The sequence below is a fragment of the Trichosurus vulpecula genome, chromosome 7, assembly GCF_011100635.1.
Source record: "Trichosurus vulpecula isolate mTriVul1 chromosome 7, mTriVul1.pri, whole genome shotgun sequence".
In the NCBI taxonomy this organism is placed as follows: domain Eukaryota; kingdom Metazoa; phylum Chordata; class Mammalia; order Diprotodontia; family Phalangeridae; genus Trichosurus; species Trichosurus vulpecula.
Genome location: NC_050579.1, coordinates 199,791,620 through 199,811,820, shown reverse-complemented (window position 1 = coordinate 199,811,820; position 20,201 = coordinate 199,791,620). Strand labels below are relative to the sequence as shown.

Below are 20,201 nucleotides of genomic sequence, written 5' to 3'. Positions count from 1 at the left end.
AAAAATGTAAAAAACAATGCTGGAAGGGAATCCAGAAGACAGAAAAGTTGGTAAAACCTTGATAAAGCTGTGAATTGCTTCAATAATTTTAGAAAACAATTAGGAGTCATATAAAACAAGAACAAAAAGCCAAACTATTTAAAGCTTTGGATGCAGTGATCCCATTTGACCCAGGGGATAAAGACAGAAATAAGAGTCCCACATATATCAAAAATTTCACAATACATTTTGTGCTTGCAAAGAATTTCACTCTGACACATCCTTTTATGTGTCTCTAGGGAAGTTACTTAACCTTTCAATGTCCCCAGGAAACTCTTTCAGAATGAAAGTTCCAGGGAAGGTTTAAACATATAGTGTTAGATAAAGTTCTTTCACTGATAGAGTTTCCTGTGCCAGTGAAATCACTGGTCCAGATCAAAGAAATAAAGTAGTTTACCATAAATTGGAGAGTTGCATAATAATTATAGGTATATAAATGTCATGGAATGTTATGTACCATAGGAAACAATGAAGAAGAGTCATACTAACATACATAGGAAGACTTGTTTGAACTAAGGCAGAACCAAGTAAGGAAAAACCAAGGAAACCACATATACAACAATTACAATACCATAAATGGAAAGAATAATCATATGAAATTGAATGCTATATAGTTATTAATAATTAATGAAGAAATAAACTCATAGAGGTGGGACATCATAGGTTTTAAATGTTTCAGACATTATCAAGCACTTTCAGTATATCAATGCTACTTAATTTATTTTTCAAAATATTATTTGTTACAATGGAAGACTCTCAAAGCTGAGAGAAAAGGAGATGTATATTTGGAAAACTCTGTGAAATATAAACAAGGGGAACCAATAAAATTGCTTTCCTCCTTAGTAGAATTGTGAAAGCTAGCAAAAATAAGTAAATGGCTGGATATAGCATGAAGACAACGTGATTTATGAGCCTTTGGAATTAAAGTTCCAAATAAATATAGGAAGAGCCTAGACTCCTTTTCTTTTAGCACTAAATCAATACCAACTTTTATTGAGGTCTTAGATGGATTAGCTATGGTGTGTTGAGAAGGAAGACATTCAAAGCTATGGTACTAGATCAATTTTGTGGAAGGCATTGACTGGTCAGTCCCATTCAAACATAAGACAATAAAGATTAAATAACAGGTCTGACTGATTTTGTCCCCTTAACTGACTGGTTGCTTCATTGGATTGATTTATTTTTGACATGGTTTAGACAGACACCAGAAGGGAATATGTTTGCAAAGAATTTTAGATAGGTTTGATAAGAGTAGGGTTGTAGAAAGGCAGTACAGCCTAGTGAAAAGATGTCTGGTCTTGAAGTGTGATGACCTGCTTTTGCATCTTTATTCGGATACTTGTTGTGTGATCCTGAAAAAGTATGAGCCTCATTTTCATGAAAGAAAATTTGACTAATAACACTTAGACTATATTCCTCATAGAATTGTAATAATAGAGCTATAACAAGATGTTGCTATTATTAGCATCATTAGAACCATTTATTTCTCTAAATGAAATCTTGTTTGACAGCTATCTGACTCGAAGTATTATTGAGGATGAAGAGAATAAGTCAAATGCAAAGCAAAAGTTTTAGCCAGGAATGAACTTCAGAATAAATGAGGAGACTCTCAGCCAGTATAAGTCAATATTAACCAGGACAGAAATCTCTAGTTCATTGTCCCAGGGATCTTTTCTTTCCTCTTCTTTGTCCCTTTTTTGGGAGTGGGAGAGAGAGAGACAGAGAGAGAGAGAGAGAGAGAGAGAGAGAGAGAGAGAGAGAGAGAGAGAGAGAGAATATCAATGGCTTGTTTAAAGAGAGAGATAAATGATATATAGAGATAAAGAATATATTAATTTAGATATAGTTGTGAGAGATAGAGACAGAGATAGTGATATAGAGATATACAAAAAGATATGTTTTCAAATTTGAAAATTCAATGAATCTTGAAGAAGCAACTTGCAAATAAAAAAACATGGACTAGAATGGTGGGACAGCTTATTAGATGAAGTTTAATTGAAATAGATGGAAAATTCTGCTTTTGGATTCAAAACAACTTCCAAAGACAGCAGGGGGTTGGGGGAGGGCAAAAAGTCTGTGAAAAACATATCAGGGTTTGGGTAGACTACAAAGTCAATAGGAACCAAGCGTGCCATTAATAATGCCCACCCCTCCAAAAAAAAAAGCAAATAAAGCCTAGACTGCATAAAGAAAGGCATAGTGCCTAGAATGAGGAAGATAATAATTCCAACATGCTCTGCTGCGGTCAGACTCCATATTCATGAACTGTTATTATTTCTAAGCACTATCCTTTCAGAAGAGCAATAGACAAGTTCAAGCATGTTCAGAAGAGGCTTACCAGCATGGTGAAATGACTAAAGAACCTATCATATGAAGATTTGTTGAAGGAAGTGGAGAATTTTAGCCTAATGGAAGGCACATTTCAAGGGGATGTGATACCTGTCTTCTATTATTTGAAAAACAGAAAAAAAGTAAGAAAGGGTTCAGACATGTACAGCTACATCCCAGAAGATATACAAGTAGCAATGACTAGAAACAATGAAAAGACGATTTCAAGCTTGATGTCTGGAAAAGCATACTAACATTAGAGCTGTCCAAAAATGGAATAAACTTATTGAGGATATAGTCCATGATAGGAACTTGGATAAAAGTGATCACTAGTGACGTCAAACAGCAAATTTTGTATTATTTTGTATATACTTATATATGAATATATTGACTCATCCAGTAGAATGTAAACTCCTTGAGAGCAGAAACTTTTCACTTTTTGCCTTTGTATCTTTAGTGCCTGGAACATAATAAGTGCTTAATATATACTTATTATTGACTCAAAGCCTTTTATTAAAGAAAAACAAATAGCAAATTTAAATAAGTTTACAGAAAGACACCAAGCACCTTTATATTCTAACCATTACTATCACCTGAAATCCTTTTGATCTTGGCCTTCTTGAATCCAAATCCAGTACTCTATCCATAATACCATGCTGTCTCTCAAAGCTATTTTCCTCTGTCTTGGCTTGCAAAAGAGGGCAGAGAAAAAAAATGGAGGCTGGAAAGTTAGAGAAATACAGAGATAAATGAGGAGGGGGCAATACATGGATACAAAACCATTTCCTTGGATAAAAGCCTAAAGATATATATGTGTCCTATTGAGAGAACAATGTGGCCCCAGAGACAGTCATAGGCAGAGGCAGTGGCAAAAAACAGATTTCCTGGGCCACACAGAAGGATGGAGAACTTCTATTTGGCAGCAAGGGAGTCATAGCAATGGAATGACTGGAATTTTCTTTCACTACCAAAGTTGATCCTGGTACAAGTTCTCCATAACCAAGTGAAGGATCCTGGGCAAATAAGCCAAAATGTGGGATGAACAAAATTCAGGTTTTGCTGGTGCTCAGAGTCACAGAAGTTAAAAGTGATCATAGAGGTCTTATCTATGACAGCAGAGGTTATTCACTTAGAGACTCTGCAGCCCAAGGGGGTCCATGAATGGATTTCAGGGGATCTATGAATTTCTTTTATTCTTATGATAATTATTTAAATATGTTTGTTTTCCCTTGCAATCCTACATATTTTATTTTTATGCATTTGAAAATATTATTCTGAATAAAAATCCAAAGGCTTTAAACATTGCTGGAGGAGTCCAAGGCATAAATGTTTAGTAATCTATGTATTTCAATAAGTACCTGAACAAGGATCCCTTTCACAGCACCCTGGTAATTCATTATCCAGTCTGTTCTTGAAGACTTCTGGTGAATGAACTTATTATAAACTGAGTCAGGCTTTACTTTCAGGTGTTTTAATTATTAGGAGAAGTTTCCTTATATCAAGTTTAAATTTGCCACTGAATCTTCCACCCATTTCTTCTAGTTCTCCTCTTTAGGGCAAAGAGACAACGTCTCTTCCATGAGAAAGCTTGTCAAGTGTTAAATTGACTATGGCTATCTTGTCTTCCTGAAGTGTTCTCCAGGTTAACCTGCCCTCCAGATTTTTTCAACTACTTGCCATGAAATTAATTGTAAGTTATTTTGACATTGTAGTTCAATCATGCCCACCTCTTCATGGCCCCATTTGAGGTTTTCTTGACAAAGATACCAAAGTGGTTTTCAATTTCTTTCTCCAGCTCATCTTACAGATGAAGAACTGAAGCAAAGAGGGTTAAAGCACTTGTCCAGGTTCACACAGCTAGTAAGTGTCTGAGGCCAGATTTGAACTCAGAGAGATGTAGTCTTTTCTGCCTTAAGGTCTGGAACTATATTTGCTGTGCCACCTACCACTAGCTGACTATTTATGGATACTATGCATTTTATTGTTGCCTTTCCTAAATTGTGGACCAAAGGAATGAACAAGACACTTAGAAGTCATCTGACAAGGGTTTGGTTTGTCAGCATTACCACTACTCAAGTCTTGGATACTATATTTCTCCCAATGTAGCCCAAGTTTTCTTGGTTACCATAATCCCACTGCTGTCAAGTACTGAGCTTACAATATCCTCCAGGTCTTTTTCAGATGAATTTCTATGTAAGACACACTTCCCCCATCTTGTTCTTGCAAAAATCATTAAGCCAAAATGTATGGCTTAATATTTAACCCTCTAAAATTTCATCTTATTAAAGTTCATCAAGTTTTTTAGCTTGACAAAATATATTTGAATTTAAACCTGTCATTTCACATATTCCCTATTTTCCCAATTGTCACCTGTCAATTTGATAAGCGTACCATGCATCTTTATTCAACTCATTGATGAATATGTTAAATAGGACAGGGATAGACATAGATCTTTTGGAGACTTTCTTCCACTCTGGCATTGAACTTAAATGACTATTTTTTTTATATTTAGCTATTTAATCAGTGTTGAATTTACCTAATTATACTTGTACCAAGCCCATTTTTCATCATCTTGAAAAAAATCAAGTAAGGATTTGTCAAAACTTTACTCAAACCTAGGAAAACTTCATTTATAAAATTCTTCTAAACTACCAGTTTAGATTTAGTATAAAATAAGGTAACAACATTTATCTGTCATGGCTTGTTCTTGAAACAATCACTAAATAGTTATTCTTTATGAGCACCATTTCTTTTTCTACATGTTCACTAAGGACTTCTTTAATAATATAGTTTCTAATAGTTTTTAATTTTGCTGGGAATGAAAAATATTTTCTATAAACCTGAAATACATTAACCATTAAGATTTCTGGAGAAATCACCCAGGAAAGTATCATAAGTCTACAATCCTCTTTTTTCCTGATTGATAGGGATTAGGAGAGGATAAGTTACTTGATACTCTATCAATTCCAAGTTTGCCCCTTTGTTTGACTTTGAGCCTGGGTATCCAGGGTAGAAATGCAAGTCTGGAGGGTTGTATATATTGCCTGGGATAGAGGCAAGTATCAGAAAAGGAAGGAGAAATTTGTTGATTCTATAGGCTTAGCCTAAGCTTCTTGTGGGTGAGTTTTGCTGTAAATTTTTATTAGAGAGATTAGTTCTCTATTTTGAAAAAACGAAGACATGAAAAAAATATGATGTGTCCAGGGGAAGCTCTAGTTTCATGTACAACTCATTAATATAACCCTAGAGACATGATGTTATGCTATGGATTATGCCTATATCTGGAACAGTTTACATGATAACATTTGTTTTACTAAGTTTGAAAAGTTTCTATTAGAATCATGTGACATTTTTAGAGACAGGTTGCAGAAAGGCAGCTAGATGATGCAGCGGATATTGTACAAAGCCTTAGAGTCAAGAAGATCTGAGGTAAAATTTGTCTTCAGACACTCCAGAGTTGCGTGACTGTGAACAGTCACTTAACTTCTGTCTGCCTCAATTTCCTCAACTATAAAGTTGCAATAATAATAGCAGCAATCTCACAGGATTATTGAAAGTATAAAATAAGGTAATATTTGTAAAGCATTTAGAAAATTCCTGGCACATAGTATGCTTTTGATGAATGCCTATTCTCTTTTCCTCTAATTTTTTATAGATTTTTCTATTTCTTTACTTATTATGGGTCCATTTGTCTTCTCTGTTTCTTATTTTGTCATTTCTAGATTTTTTTTTCATTTCATAGGCATTCCTTTGTATTTGGTGACATTTTAAAAAAGAATATCACTGATCATAATGTAATCCCTAATTTTAAAAAGTTATTTAACGTTAATTTAATGTCACATTTCTTTTCCCATCTCTATTAATTTATGTTTTATCTTTCTGATTAAACAAATAGATTATCTTTTTTGTTTTCAAAAATCTGATCACCAATTTCTTTGACAATAGGTTTTAAAACTGAATGGGAAATAGAAATTATGTAGTCTAAGTGATTATAGCAAAGGGGAGGCTGAGGCCCAGAGAAGTTAAGTGCCCTATCCAATTTCATAGATGTAGTAAGTATCAGAGTAGATATCTGGCCTCTAAATTTAATGCTTTATTCCACACCAGGTTTATTTTTAAAATACAAAGATACGGGGCAGCTACGTGGCACAGTGAGTAGAGCACCAGTGGACCTGAGTTCGAATCTGGCCTCAGACACTTGACACATGTTCTAGCTGCATGACCTTGGGTAAGTCACTCAACCCCAATTGCCCTGCCAACAATCCAAAAAAAAAAGAAGTAAAATACAAACATACTCTTTGTCAATTTTGTCAAAATCAGCTCTTAGATCTATCTCCCACCTCCTACTTTTTCCTGTTTTTGCTAGTTATTTTGTCTTCTTTCTAAGTTTTTCCAGAAGAGATTTGCCAAGTATACTTTCCCCCCATATTACTAATAAGGGGTCTAAAAACTCTATGATTCATTTATATTCAGAAATATCACTTAAAAATTTGAGTGGTGAGGAAAATAATGATGTAGTGAGGGTAGGACACAACAGATATCAGAGTTCTACAAAGTACTTCACGTAGTATAAAGTTCCAGAGTACATAGCTGAATTTTTAGATCCACAGGAGTATTTGAATATTAATGCAGATATTTAATAATATATTTCTTTTAAGAAAGACTCTGGGGGGCAGAGCCAAGGTGGTGCTGTGAAAGGAAGGAACTACTGGAGCTCTCTCACAAATTCTGTCAGATACATCTAAAAAAGTGAATCTGAGAAGATTTGAGAGATTTAGAAGCCACTAGTAGACTGAGAGGGGCAGGAGCATGCAGAACAGCACCAGACCAAACCAAATGGGAATAGCAGAGGAATCCAGCCAGTGCACGGGTCTGGGAGGGCGCTGGGCAAGCTAAACGCTGGAGCAGGAACCCACCCAGGATGGAAGTACTGGCTACGGCTGCGATTGAGCCCCAGGCCTCTCAGACCAGGACAGGAGTCTGTCAGAGCACAGAGCCTGTGATCCCAGGAGCAGCTAGCCCAGAGGCCTCCAAACCACAGTCTAAAGGTTTGAAACTTGTCTTCTTGAACTTCCAGGGGCCATGATTTGCAGGTAAAACTCCTTTCATCTCTCCTTTGAATAAACCAAAAAAAAAAAAAAAAAAGAAATAATACCTCAGGAGAAACAGAGGAGGCAGAAGGGGAGCTTTAGTAGTAAGAGAGGTGGGGGAGAGGGCCCTTACTGTGGTGGCAGAAGGAGACTACTGCAGGAAGAGAGGTGTCCCAGCAGCCCTCACCTCAGCAGAACAACGAGAGTAACTGAACTCTAGGAGGTGGAGCTAACAAATGTCAATGCCAGGAACCCAGACAGGGCTTTGCACAGCCAGGGGAAATGGCAGACACCAACACAGACAAGGGCTAAGACCACCCATTCTGTAGAACAATCCTGGGGAAGAGGAGACCCCCAGAAGCCAGACCACCCCTCCCCCATGCCTCATGAAACCAGAGGCCATAGGACATAAAGTCAGGGTGCAAACCCACATATTCCAACACAAGAAACTTGGGACAGAGCCCCGTGAGCCTCGGAAACAGAGATCTAGTTTAGAAGGCAGGAAGAAGAAAAAAACACCATGAAAAACATACTAAAAAGTCAAAAACCATTGATTCATATTATGGAGACAGGGAAGAACAAAATACCAATTCAGAAGAGGACAGCATGGACACTACACCCAAATCTGAAACCTTAAAGGGGAAAGTGAGCTGGTCTCCAGACCAAAAAGCATTCCTGAAAGAACTCAAGGAGTACTTTGAAAACCAAATTAGGGAGGTAAAAGAAAACATGGGAAAAAATTCAATGAGGAAAACAAATATTTAAAAGGTAAAATCAGTGAAATGGTTAAGGAGAATCAGAATATAAATGGAGAAAATGTCTCATTGAAAAGTAATGTCAACCAAATGGAAAAGGAGATAGAGAAGATAAAGAAAGAAAACAAAATATTAAAAATTAGAGTTGGGCAAGTAGAAGCTAATGACTCTATGAGACATCAAGAATCAGTCAAACAAAATCTAAAGAATGAAAAAATAGAAGAAAACATGAAATATCTGATTGGAAAAACAACTGACATGGAAAATAGATCCAGGAGAGACTATCTAAAAATTATTGGTCTACCTGAAAGCTATGATGAAGAAAGAGCCTGAACAGTATTTTCTGTGAAACCCTTAAGGAAAATTGCCCAGAGGTCCTAGAACCATAAGTTAAATTATCATCAAAAGAATCCATCGATCACCCCTGAAAAAGGATCTCAAATTGAAAACTCCAAGAAATGTTATAACTAAATGCCAGAACTATCAGCTCAAGGAGAAAATACTGCAAACAGCTAGAAAGAAACAATTCAAATGTCATGGAACTACAGTCAGCATCATGCAGGATCTTTCAAGTTCTACCTAAAATGACAGAAGAAATTGAAATATGATATTCTGAAAGGCAAAGGAGCTTGGACTACAACCAAGGATCAACTACCCAGCAAAATTGAGCATAATTTTCCAGGGAAGGAGATGGACATTCAATGAAATAAGGGAATTCCAGACCTTCCTGATGAAAAGGTGAGAGGTCAATGGAAAATTTGATCTCCAAATACAAAACTCAAGACATAAAAAGGTAAACAGGGGAAAAAACCCCTAGTTAAGCAATAAAGCTAATTAGTTACATCCTTATGTAGGATTATTTTGTTTTATATATGTTTTAGACATATGTCAATCTTGAGAATAGCGTACTTATTATGCCAGTTGAGAGGGATATTCATAGACTGTGGGTATCAGTATAAAATAACCAATATAATGATAAAAATATAATTAAGAGATATAAAGGGATGGTTCTGGGAGAAGAGGTAAGGACGTAGTAGAAAAGGGTAAATTACATCACATAAAGAGAACAAAAACATACTGTAGTGGAGGGAAATAAGGGAGGGAGAAGAGCAATGTTTGAGCTTTACTCTCATTGGATTTGGTTCAAGAAGAGAATAACATACCCTGATAAGTATAGAAATCAAAATTGTCCTACAGGGAGTAGGAGGGGAAAGAGGAAGAAAGGGAGGAGGGTGGTCAGAAGGGAGGGAAGAAGTAGCAAGGGGAAAATGGTAAGATAAGGGAGGAAATCAAGAGAGAGGGTAAACTGAGGAAAGCAGCTGTCAAAAGCAAAACTGTTGAGAAGTGAATGGGGAAAGGGAGAAACAAAAGCATAAACAGGGGGGAAAGGGTATGGAGAAAAAGACACAGATAGTAGTCATAACTGTGAATGTGATTGAGATGAACTCACCCATAAAATGGAAGCCAATAGCAGAATGAATTAAAAAACATAATCCTACAATATGCTGTTTACAAGAAACATATTTGAAACAGGAAGATACACACAAGGTAAAGGTAAAAGGCTGGAGGAGAATATATTGTACTTCAGCTAAAGTAAAAAAAAAAAAAACAGGGGTACTAATCATAATCTCAGACAAAGCAAAAGCAAAGATAGATCTAATTAAAAGAGACAGGGAAGGACATTCCATCATGCTAAAAGGCACCATAATCAATGAAGCAATATCATTATTTAACATATATGCACCCAGTGGTATAGCATCCAAATTCTTAGAGAAGAAGTTAAGGGAGTTATAGGAAGAAATAGACAGGAAAACAATGCTAGTGGGGGACCTCAACCTCCCCCTCTCTGAACTGGATAAATCTAACCTCAAAATAAACAAGAAAGAAGTTAAGGTGGTGAATAGAATTTTAGGAAAGGCAGATATGATAGACCTCTGGAGAAAACTGAATGGGGATAAAAAGGATTATCCTTTTTTCTCAGTGGTATATAGCACATACTCAAAAATTGACCATGTACTAGGGCATAAAAATCTCACAATCCAGTGCAGAAAGGCAGAAATAGTCAGTGCATCCTTTTCAGATCATGATGTCATAAAACTATTTGTAATAAAGGACCAGGGAAAAATAAGCTAAAAATTAATTGGAAATGAAATAATCTAATTCTAAAGAATGAGTGGGACAAAGGACAAATCATAGAAACAATTAATAACCTCATTGAAGAGAATGACAATAATGAGACAACATACCAAAACTTATGGGATGCAGCAAAAGCAGTTCTTAGGGGAAGTTTTATATCTCTAAATGCTTACATGAATAAAATAGAAAAAAAAAAAGAGATCAATGAATTGGGCATGTGACTGGAAAAGCTACAAAAAGAACAAATTGACAATCCCCAAATAAACACCAAATTAGAGATACTGAAAATCAAAGGAGAGAGTAATAAAATTGAAATCAAGAAAAGTTTTAAATTAATAAATAAAACTAAGAGCTGGTTTTATGAAAAAACCAATAAAATTGATAAATATTTGGACAATTTGATTTAAAAAAAGAAAGAAGAAAATCAAATTGTCAGTATCAAAAATGAAAAGGGTGAATTCACCTCCAATGAAGAGGAAATTAAAAAAATAATAGGAATTATTTTGCCCAATTGTATGCCCATAAATTTGACAACCTGAAGGATATGGATGAATGTGCACAAAAATAAAAATTGCCTAAGTTAACAGAACAGGAAGTAAAATACCTTAATAACTACATCTCAGAAAGAGAAATTGAGCAAGGCGTCAATGAACTCCCCAGGAAAAAAATCTCCATGGCCAGATGGTTTTACATGTGAATTTTATCAAACATTAAAGAACAATTATTTCCTATACTTTATAGACTATTTGGGAAAATAGGCGGAGTCCTACCAAATTCTGTTTATGACACAAATATGGTGCTAATACCCAAACCAGGAAGAGTCAAAACAGAGAAAGAAAATTAGATACCAATTTACCTAATCAATATTGATGCAAAATTTTAAATTAAATATTAGCAAAAACATCATGGAAACTTATCAGAAGAATAATACACTATGACCAGGTTGGATTTATTCCAAGAACACAAGGCTGGTTCAATACTAGGAAAAATCTCAGAATAATTGATCATATCAACAACAAAACTAGCAGAAACCATGTAATCATCTCAATAGATGCAGAAAAAGTCTTTGACCAAATACAACACCCATTCCTATTAAAAACACTAGAAAGCATAGGAATAAATCAAGCCTTCCTTAAAATTATAAATAGCATCTACCTAAAACCATCAACAAGCATTATTGGTAATGGGGATAACCTAGATGCATTCCCAATAAGATCAGGGGTGAAACAAGAATGTCTATTATCACCCCTATTATTCATTTTGGTACTAGACATCTTAGCTGTAGCAATAAGAGAAGAAAAAGAAATTGAAGGAATTAGAATAGGCAAAGAAGAAACTAAATTTTCACTTTTGCAGACAATATGATGATTTACTTAGAGAATCTTAGAGAATCAAGTAAAAAACTACTCGAGGGAAGGAAGGTTATTGGTCTTTCCATGACAGCCCTGCTGGGTGCTCTTGCTCTTGTGAGGATGCATTTGGGAAATGGTTGCATTGGACATGCCAGCCACCAGGTTGTGACTCGTAACAGTACTTTGGAAAAGTTGTTCCCAGTATAAAGAGGTGGCCACTGATGAAGACCTGCCAGGTCCAGTGGAAAATCCCTACAAGGAACAAAACAAAAAAATGTATTTTGTGTGCAAAAACTGTAGATTATAAGAATATACAGCTTTTGCCCAGTTTGTTTCTCCATTCACTGATAGCATTTATGGGAGACATTTAATAGGCTTATGTGGGATAAAAAAAAAAAACAACAGAGATTACAAAGTGGGCTCAGATAATGGGATTTATGCCAGTTACCTACAAGGATCCTGCATATCTGAAAGATCCCAAAATTTGTAACCTCAAACACTAAGAATAATGCTAGTACCAATAAAACTTAAAAAAAACCTACTTGAAATAATAAACAACTTTAGCTAAGTTGTGGGATATAAAATAAACCCACATAAATCCTCAGCATTCCTATACATTACTAACAAAGCCCAACAGCAAGAGATAGAAAGAGAAACTCCTTGCAAAGTTACTGTAGACAGTCTAAAATATTTGGGAGTCTATCTGCCAAGACAAACCCAGGGCCTATATGAACATCATTAGGAAACACTTTTCACACAAATAAAGTCAGATCTAAATAAATGGGAAAATGTCAGTTGCTAATGGTTAGGCTGAGCTAATATAATAACAATGACAATTTTCCCTAAATTAATTTGTTGCACCATACTCATCGAATTACCAAAAAATTATTTTACAGAGGTGGATAAAATAATAACAAAATTCATCTGGAAGAACATGAGGTCTAGAATATCTAGGGAATTAATGAAAAGAAATGCTAGGGAAGGTGACCTAGCCATACCAGATATTAAACCGTACTATAAAGCAGCAGTCCTCAAAACTACCTGGTACTGGCTAAGAAACATAGTTGTGGAACAGTGGAATAGCTTAGGTACACAAGATACAGTAGTCAATGACCAGAGCAATCCACTCTTTGATAAACCCAAAGAATCCAGCTTCACTATTTCATAAAAATTGCTGGGAAAATTGGAAAATGGTAGGGCAGAAACTGGGCATAGACCAATATCCTACAACATATACCAAAATAAAGTCAAAATGGGTTCATGATTTAGGAATAAATGCTGACACTATAAGCAATTTGGGAGAGCAATGAATAGTTTAACTATCAGATTTATGGAAAAGCAAAGAATTCATGACCCTACAAGATTTAGAGAGCATTACAAAATTCAAAATGGATAATTTTGATTATGTTAAATTAAAAAGTTTTTATTTTAAAAAAGACAATGCAACAAAGTTTGGGAGGGAAGCAGAAAATTGGGAAAAAAAATCTTTACAACCAGTGTCTCTGATAAAGGCTTCATCTCTAAAATATAGGAATACAAGTCATTCCCCAACTGAGAAATGGTCGAAGGATATGAACAGGCAGTTTTCAGAGGAAGAAATTAAAGATATCTATAAATGCTCAAAATCACTACTGATTAGAGAAATGCAAATCAGAACAACTCTTAGATACCACATCTCTCCTGTCTGATTGGCTAAAATGATGAAACAGGAAAATGATAAATGCTGGTGACAATGTGGGAAAATTGGAACACTGTTACATTGCTGGTGGAGATGTGAACTGATCCAGCCATTCTGGAGAGCAATTTTCAACTGTGCCCAAAGGACTATATAAATGTTCATACCCTTTGACCCAGCAATACCACTTCTAGGGTTGTATCCCAAAGAGATCACACAAGTTGGAAAAGGACCTATATGTACAAAATATTTATAGTGGCTCTTTTTGTTGTAGCGAGGAATTGGAAATCAAGGGGATGCCCATCAATTGGGGAATGGCTGAATAAGTTTTTGTATATCAATGTAATGGAATACTATTGTGCTATAAGAAATGGGGAAGATGGGGACTTCATAATAACCTGGAAAAATCTACACGATATAATGCTAAGTGAGTGGAGCAGAACTAGGAGAACATTACACACAACCACAGATACATGGATTCTGTGATGAGTAACCTTGATAGACCTCACTTTTCTCTGCAATACAAGGCTCAAAGACAATTCCAAATGATTCATGGGGGAGAGAGCTATCTACATTCGGAGAAAGAACTATGGAGACTGAATGCAGATTGAGGCAAACTGTTTGCTCTCCTTTTTGTTTTCTTTTGTTTTTTTTTCTCTCTTTTGTTTTTGTTTTTGTTTTTTTTTTTTTTGCTTCTTTCTCACAATTCATTCCATTGGTAATCATTCTTCTCTACAACCTTACTATTGCGTAAATAAGTTCAATGTGAAGTTATATGTAGAAGATATATTGGATTCCATGCCATCTTGGGGAGGGAGGGGTGAAGGGGGGGAAGAAAATATGGAACTCAAAATCATGTGGAACTGAGTGTTGTAAACTAAAAATAAAAAATCTTAATTAAAAAAAGAGAAAAAAAAAGAAAGATTCTGGCATCATCCCATAAATTTTGATCTATTACATTTTAGTCTACTGTTATAATTTTCTATATTTTCACCTTGAGTCAAGCGGTAATCTTAAAGTTCCCAACCAAGTGGAAATGGATCAAACACTTGGTCCATTTATATTTGGTTAGGGATATTTTACTTCTGATTTGTCTTTTTTGTTACTTACTCAATCAGCTATAGAAATTCCTTTATGAATTTCAGTCTTTTCATATTTATTGTTTTTGTGTCTCCATAAATATTTTAAACAATCCATGGCATGGGGGATAAGAGCTGGCCTCAGAGCCAGGAAGACCTTGGGTTGAAATCTTACCTTTAGCTATGTGATGCTAGGAAAGTCACCTTTCAATGATTTTAGAAATTTCCTAAGACTAAGTTGCAGAAAAGGTACTTCCTGGTAGAAGGAGTTTCTTCTTCTGATAGTTCATTCCATCAATGAAATCACAAATTCAGTCTCTTTCACCTTATTCCATGTACAACTATAAAGTATGTCCCTTGTGCCAATGCTAAATGTGCTTAACTTATCTGAGTCTATATCTTCTTATGTAAAATAAAATATTAATACCTATTTTACCTAACACATATGGTGGTTGTGAGGCTTGAATAGGATGATGGAGGCAAAGCACTATATAATTGTCAGTTAAGATTAACTTCAGGGACAATAGAGAAAAAGGAAGAGGAACAAATAAAGCCTAATTCCTCTCTGCAGGCAAAATCATGAGAACTTTTGTTCAAGGGAAGAAAAATAGTGATGGGGGCTGGTAAAAAGAGGGCAAATATCATGGGAAACTAGAGTCTCATGGCAATATTCATAGTAACATACCACTGAATATTGCTTTTCTTTTCTGTGACATTTTTTTTTAGTTTCTCTGTTTAAAGCTAGATAGGATCATGCCATTGCTTGGGAGTCTTCAAAATGGAGCTGGAGTTTCTGCCAGAATAGCTCTCTTTGACTTTCTGCTCTCCCCTTCCCCCCCTTTTCAGTTTTGGTAATTGTTAACTGAAACTGGATTTTTTTTTCTTCCTCTGAAAATTTACTCATTATTTTTGAAATTTACCTTCCAGGATTTGATCACTGTTGTTCCTCATTACAATATATGCCTCTATGAATATTTTGGTGGTTTTTGCTAGGAGAATGCATCTTTCAGTATTATTTTGTTATTTTCACAAAGTTCCTAAGTTTGTGGACATTGAATGCCTTATGGAAAGTCTCTGGCCTGGGGAAGTAAGACTGACTATAGGTTGACAGTAAGTAGGGATGCAGAGAGTCATCCAGGATAGAACATGCATGATCCATGGATGGTATGCCATCTCCTGAAGATGGAGCAAGCCCATCAGAATCTTAACCAATCAAGGGGGGCAGAGCCAAGATGGTGGCTGGAAAGCATGGACTTGTTTAAGCTCCCCCCCAGGTCCCTCCAAACACCTATAAAAATGGCTCTGAACCAATTCTAGAGCTACAGAACCCACAAAACAGCAAAGGGAACCAAGGCTCCAGCCCAGGACAGCCTGGATGGTTACTGGGAGGGGTCTATTGCACAGAGGTGGGAGCGTAGCAGAGCACAGCCCAGGGTGGGACATGACGTGCCAGGACCAAACACACTGGGAGCTGAGCAGAACAGGCGCAGCACCCTGAATCAGTGATCTGTGGCAGTTACTAGACTTCTCAACCCACAAACACCAAAGGCAACAGAGAAGGTTAGTGGGAAAAGCTGGGGTGACAGAGTGAATGGAGTTTACAATAGGCCACCAACCTGGGGTAGTGGAGGTGGTGCAGCTCTGAGGCTTCTTCTAGATCTAGAGCTGCAGTTGCTTTCAGTCCCAGGCCCACCTGGTGGGAGGAATTAAGTGGTGGATTAGAGAGGGAGTGCAAAGCCTGCTTTGCCCTGCCTGGATCTGGGCCACAATCCTGGTTGGTGGTTCTTGTGGGAGAAGGAGCACTGGGGGGGAGGGGGCAGAGCTTACCATGTTGAAATAGCTCTGAAAATAGAAGTGCAGCCCCTCAAGTTTGGGACAAAGTACTCTCTACTCTACAAGCAGTCATACCCTGACAAAAAGCTCAAGGGTTCAGTAGTTGGCTGGGAACAAGAACAGGCAGTGAAAATGGTCTCAAATTCAGTCTCAGACTTTGGAATCTTTCTCTGCTGACAAAGAAGACCAAAACATACAGCCACAAGAAGTCAACAAAGTCAAAGAACCTACATCAAAAGCCTGCAAGAAAAATATGAATTCATCTCAGGCCATGGAAGAGTTGAAAAAGGATTTGGAAAAGCAAGTAAGAGAAGTAGAGGAAAAATTGAGAACAGAAATTAGAAGGATGTGAGAAAACCATGAAAAACAAGTCGATGACTTGCTAAAGGAGACCCAAAAAATACTGAAGAAAATAACACCTTAAAAAATAGACTAATTCAAAAGGCAAAAGAGCTCCAACAAACCAATGGGGAGAAGCATGCCTTGAAAGGCAGAATTAGCCAAACGAAAAAGGAGGTCCAATAAACCACTGAAGAAAATACTACCTTAAAAATTAGATTGGAGCAAGTGGAAGCTGGTGACTTTATGAGAAATCAAGATATTATAAAACAGAATCAAAGGAATGAAAAAATGGAAGACAATGTCAAATATCTCATTGGAAAAACCACTGACTGGGACAATAGATACAGGAGAGATAATTTAAAAATTATTGGACTACCTGAAAGCCATGATCAAAAAAAGAGCCTAGATATCATCTTTCAAGAAATTATCAAAGAGAACTGCCCTGACATTGTAGAGCCAGAGGGCAAATTAGAAATTGAAAGAATCTACCAATCGCCTCCTGAAAAAGATCCCAAAAAGAAAACCCCTAGCAATATTGCCATCAAATTCCAGAGCTCCCAGATCAAGGAGAAAATACTGCAAGCAGCCAGAAAGAAACAATTTGAATATTGTGGAAACAAAATCAGAATAACTCAAGATCTAGCAGCTTCTACATTAAGGGATCGAAGGGCTTGGAATATGATATTCGAGAGGTCAATGGAGCTAGGATTAAAACCAAGAATCATCTACCCAGTAAAAATGAGTATCATGCTCCAAGGTAAAATATGGATTTTCAATAAAATAGAGGACTTTCGAGCTTTCTCTTTGAAAAGACGGGAGCTGAATAGAAAATTTGACTTTCAAACACAAGGATCAAGAGAAGCATGAAAAGGTAAACAAGAAAGAGAAATCATAAGGGACTTACTAAAATTGAACTGTTTTGTTTACATTCCTAGATGGAAAGGAGATGATGTGTGTAATTCATGAGACCTCATTATTAGGGTAGCTGAAGGGAATATATATATATATATATATATATATATATATATATATATATATATACATATACATATATATATATATATATACATAAATAATATATATATACATATAGACAGAGGGCACAGGGTAAGTTGAATATGAAGGGATGATATCTAAAAAAATAAAATCAAATTAAGGGGTGAGAGAGGAATATATTGAGAGAGGGAGAAAGGGAGAGACAGAATTGGCTACATTATCTCACATACAAGTGTTAAGAAAAAGCAGTTCATTGGAAGGGAAAATGGGGCAGGTGTGGGGGAATGAGTGAATCTTGCTCTCATCGGATTTGACTTAAGGAGGGAAAAACATACACACTCAATTGGGTATCTTACCCCACAGAAAAGAAGGAGGAAGGGGATAAAAAAGGGGGGATGATAGAAGGGAAGGCAGATGGGGAAAGAGGTAATCAAAAGTAAGTACTTTCAAAAAGGGACATGGTCAAGGGAGAAAATTGTATAAAGGGGGATAGGATAGGAGCGAGCAAAATATAGTTAGTCTTTCACAACATGAGGATTGTGGAAGGGTTTTACATAATGATACATGTCTGACCTATGTTAGATTGCTTGCCTTCTTAGGGAGGGTGGGTGGGGAGGAAAGAGGGGATAGAATTTGGAACTCAAAGGTTTAAAAGCAGATGTTAAAAAAAAAAGTTGTTTTTGCATGCAACTTGGAAATAAGATATACAGACAATGGGGCATAGAAATCTATCTTGCCCTACAAGAAAGTAAGGGAAACAGGGTGGGGGGTGTGTGTGACAGAAACTAGGGCTGGCTGGGAAATGGGGCAATTAGAATATATGCCACCTTGGAGTGTGGGGGAGGGCAGAAATGGGGAGAAAATTTGTTATTCAAAATCTTGTGGAAATCAATGCTGAAAACTAAAAATATTAAATTAATAATAATAATAATAATAATAATAATACAGAAATGTTTAACAAAATAAATAAAAATACAAAATAAAAACAAACAAACAAAAAATGAATCCTAAGCAATCAAGCAATCTATCAATACAACAATCATTGATTAAGTATGTACTAAATGCTACTTAATGTGCTGTGAACTGACAATACAAAGGTAAAAATAAAACAGTGCTTCCCCATAAGCAGTTTAATTTCTAATGGGAGAGAAAACATGTGTATATGTATTTATATACATATGCACATATGAAGACAAACAAAGCAGATACAAGGTAACCCTGAGGGCAAGGATCTACCAGTTATGCAGAGGTAAAAACAAGATGAGTAAAAGCCTCTTTCAAAAGTTGTGCTGTAGCTTCCCCTCTACTCCTGCCCCTCTCCGTTCTCCTCCCTCCTCCTCCCCTTCCCCTTCCTTCCCCATCCCCATCCTTCTTCCATCCTTTCACCTTCCTCCTTTCCCCAGCCTAGATGATGCTGTGGTGGAGAAGGCCAAGGAGGCCACAGAGCCCGCCGAGGGGGACATCAAGGTGCTGTGCCAGGACATGTTCTCCAAAATGGCCACGTACCTGATGGGCTAGCTGACAGTTACCAGTGAAGACTACAAAGTTCTGGAAAATATGAACAAACTGACTAGCTTGAAGTATCTAGAAATGAAAGATATTGCAGTAAACATAAGTAGAAACCTAAAGGACTTAAACCAGAAATATGCAGCACTTCGGCCTTGTCTGGATCAGATCACCCTAATTGAGGAGCAAGTAGCAGCTTTTGAGCAGGTAGCTTACAAGTTGGATGGATATTCAAAGAAACTAGAAGCAAAGTACAAGAAGTTAGAGAGGCGATGAAAGGATTCTTTAGCACAAAGACTTTTAACTACAAGAATGTTTTATAAGAGCTGAAATAAGCGTGATGGAACTTATCACTATGCTTCAATTCCTAAAAATAAGTGGTGCTGCTGATCCAAGGAGAATCCCAGCCCCCACCTCTGGTTGGATGTGTAACTCTGGCCTCCCCACCATGTTTTCCTAAACTGTTCCCCCTGGAACCTCATCTTATCATGTTCTTCGTTGTGTGCCCTGGACCAAGGCTCAGAAATCAGGATCAACCCTGTCTCAAGCAGACACAGATGAGAGGCTCTTGTCTCCCTGTCTCCTCCCTTCCTCCCTCTCCCCTAGGTGCCCCCCCTACTCCCTTCACAACCTGTTCTTGAACTTAAATAATAAATGCCAACGTATGAAAAAAAAAAGTTGTGCTATCGCTGAACCTGAAATTTTAGGAGTCAGAAATGAAGAATGAAAACATTCAAGGCCTTTGCTGCTGCTCAGTCATTTTCTACGTCTGTCTGACTCTTTGTGACCCCCATTCGAGGTTTTCTTGGCAGAGATACTGGAGTGCTTTGCCATTCCTTCCCCAGCTCATTTTACAGATGAGAGAACTGAAGCAAATAGAAATAAGTGACTTGTCTAGGGTCACACAGCTAGAAAGTATCTGCAGACATATTTCAACTCACAACGATGAATCATCCTGACTCCAAGCCTGGCACTCTATCCACTGTGCCACCTAGCTGCCCCATTCTAGGCCTAGGGAAGTCAATGTAGGGGACTTCGCTGAGGTAGTTACTCCAACCCAGAATTGTTGA

General features: G+C 36.8%; 1 pseudogene; it reads left to right on the top strand.

Annotated features, from left to right (window-relative positions):
* The first annotated feature begins 19,092 nt into the window (after positions 1 to 19,092).
* Positions 19,093 to 19,407, top strand: LOC118855966 (annotated as a pseudogene).
* The last annotated feature ends 794 nt before the right edge of the window (positions 19,408 to 20,201 follow it).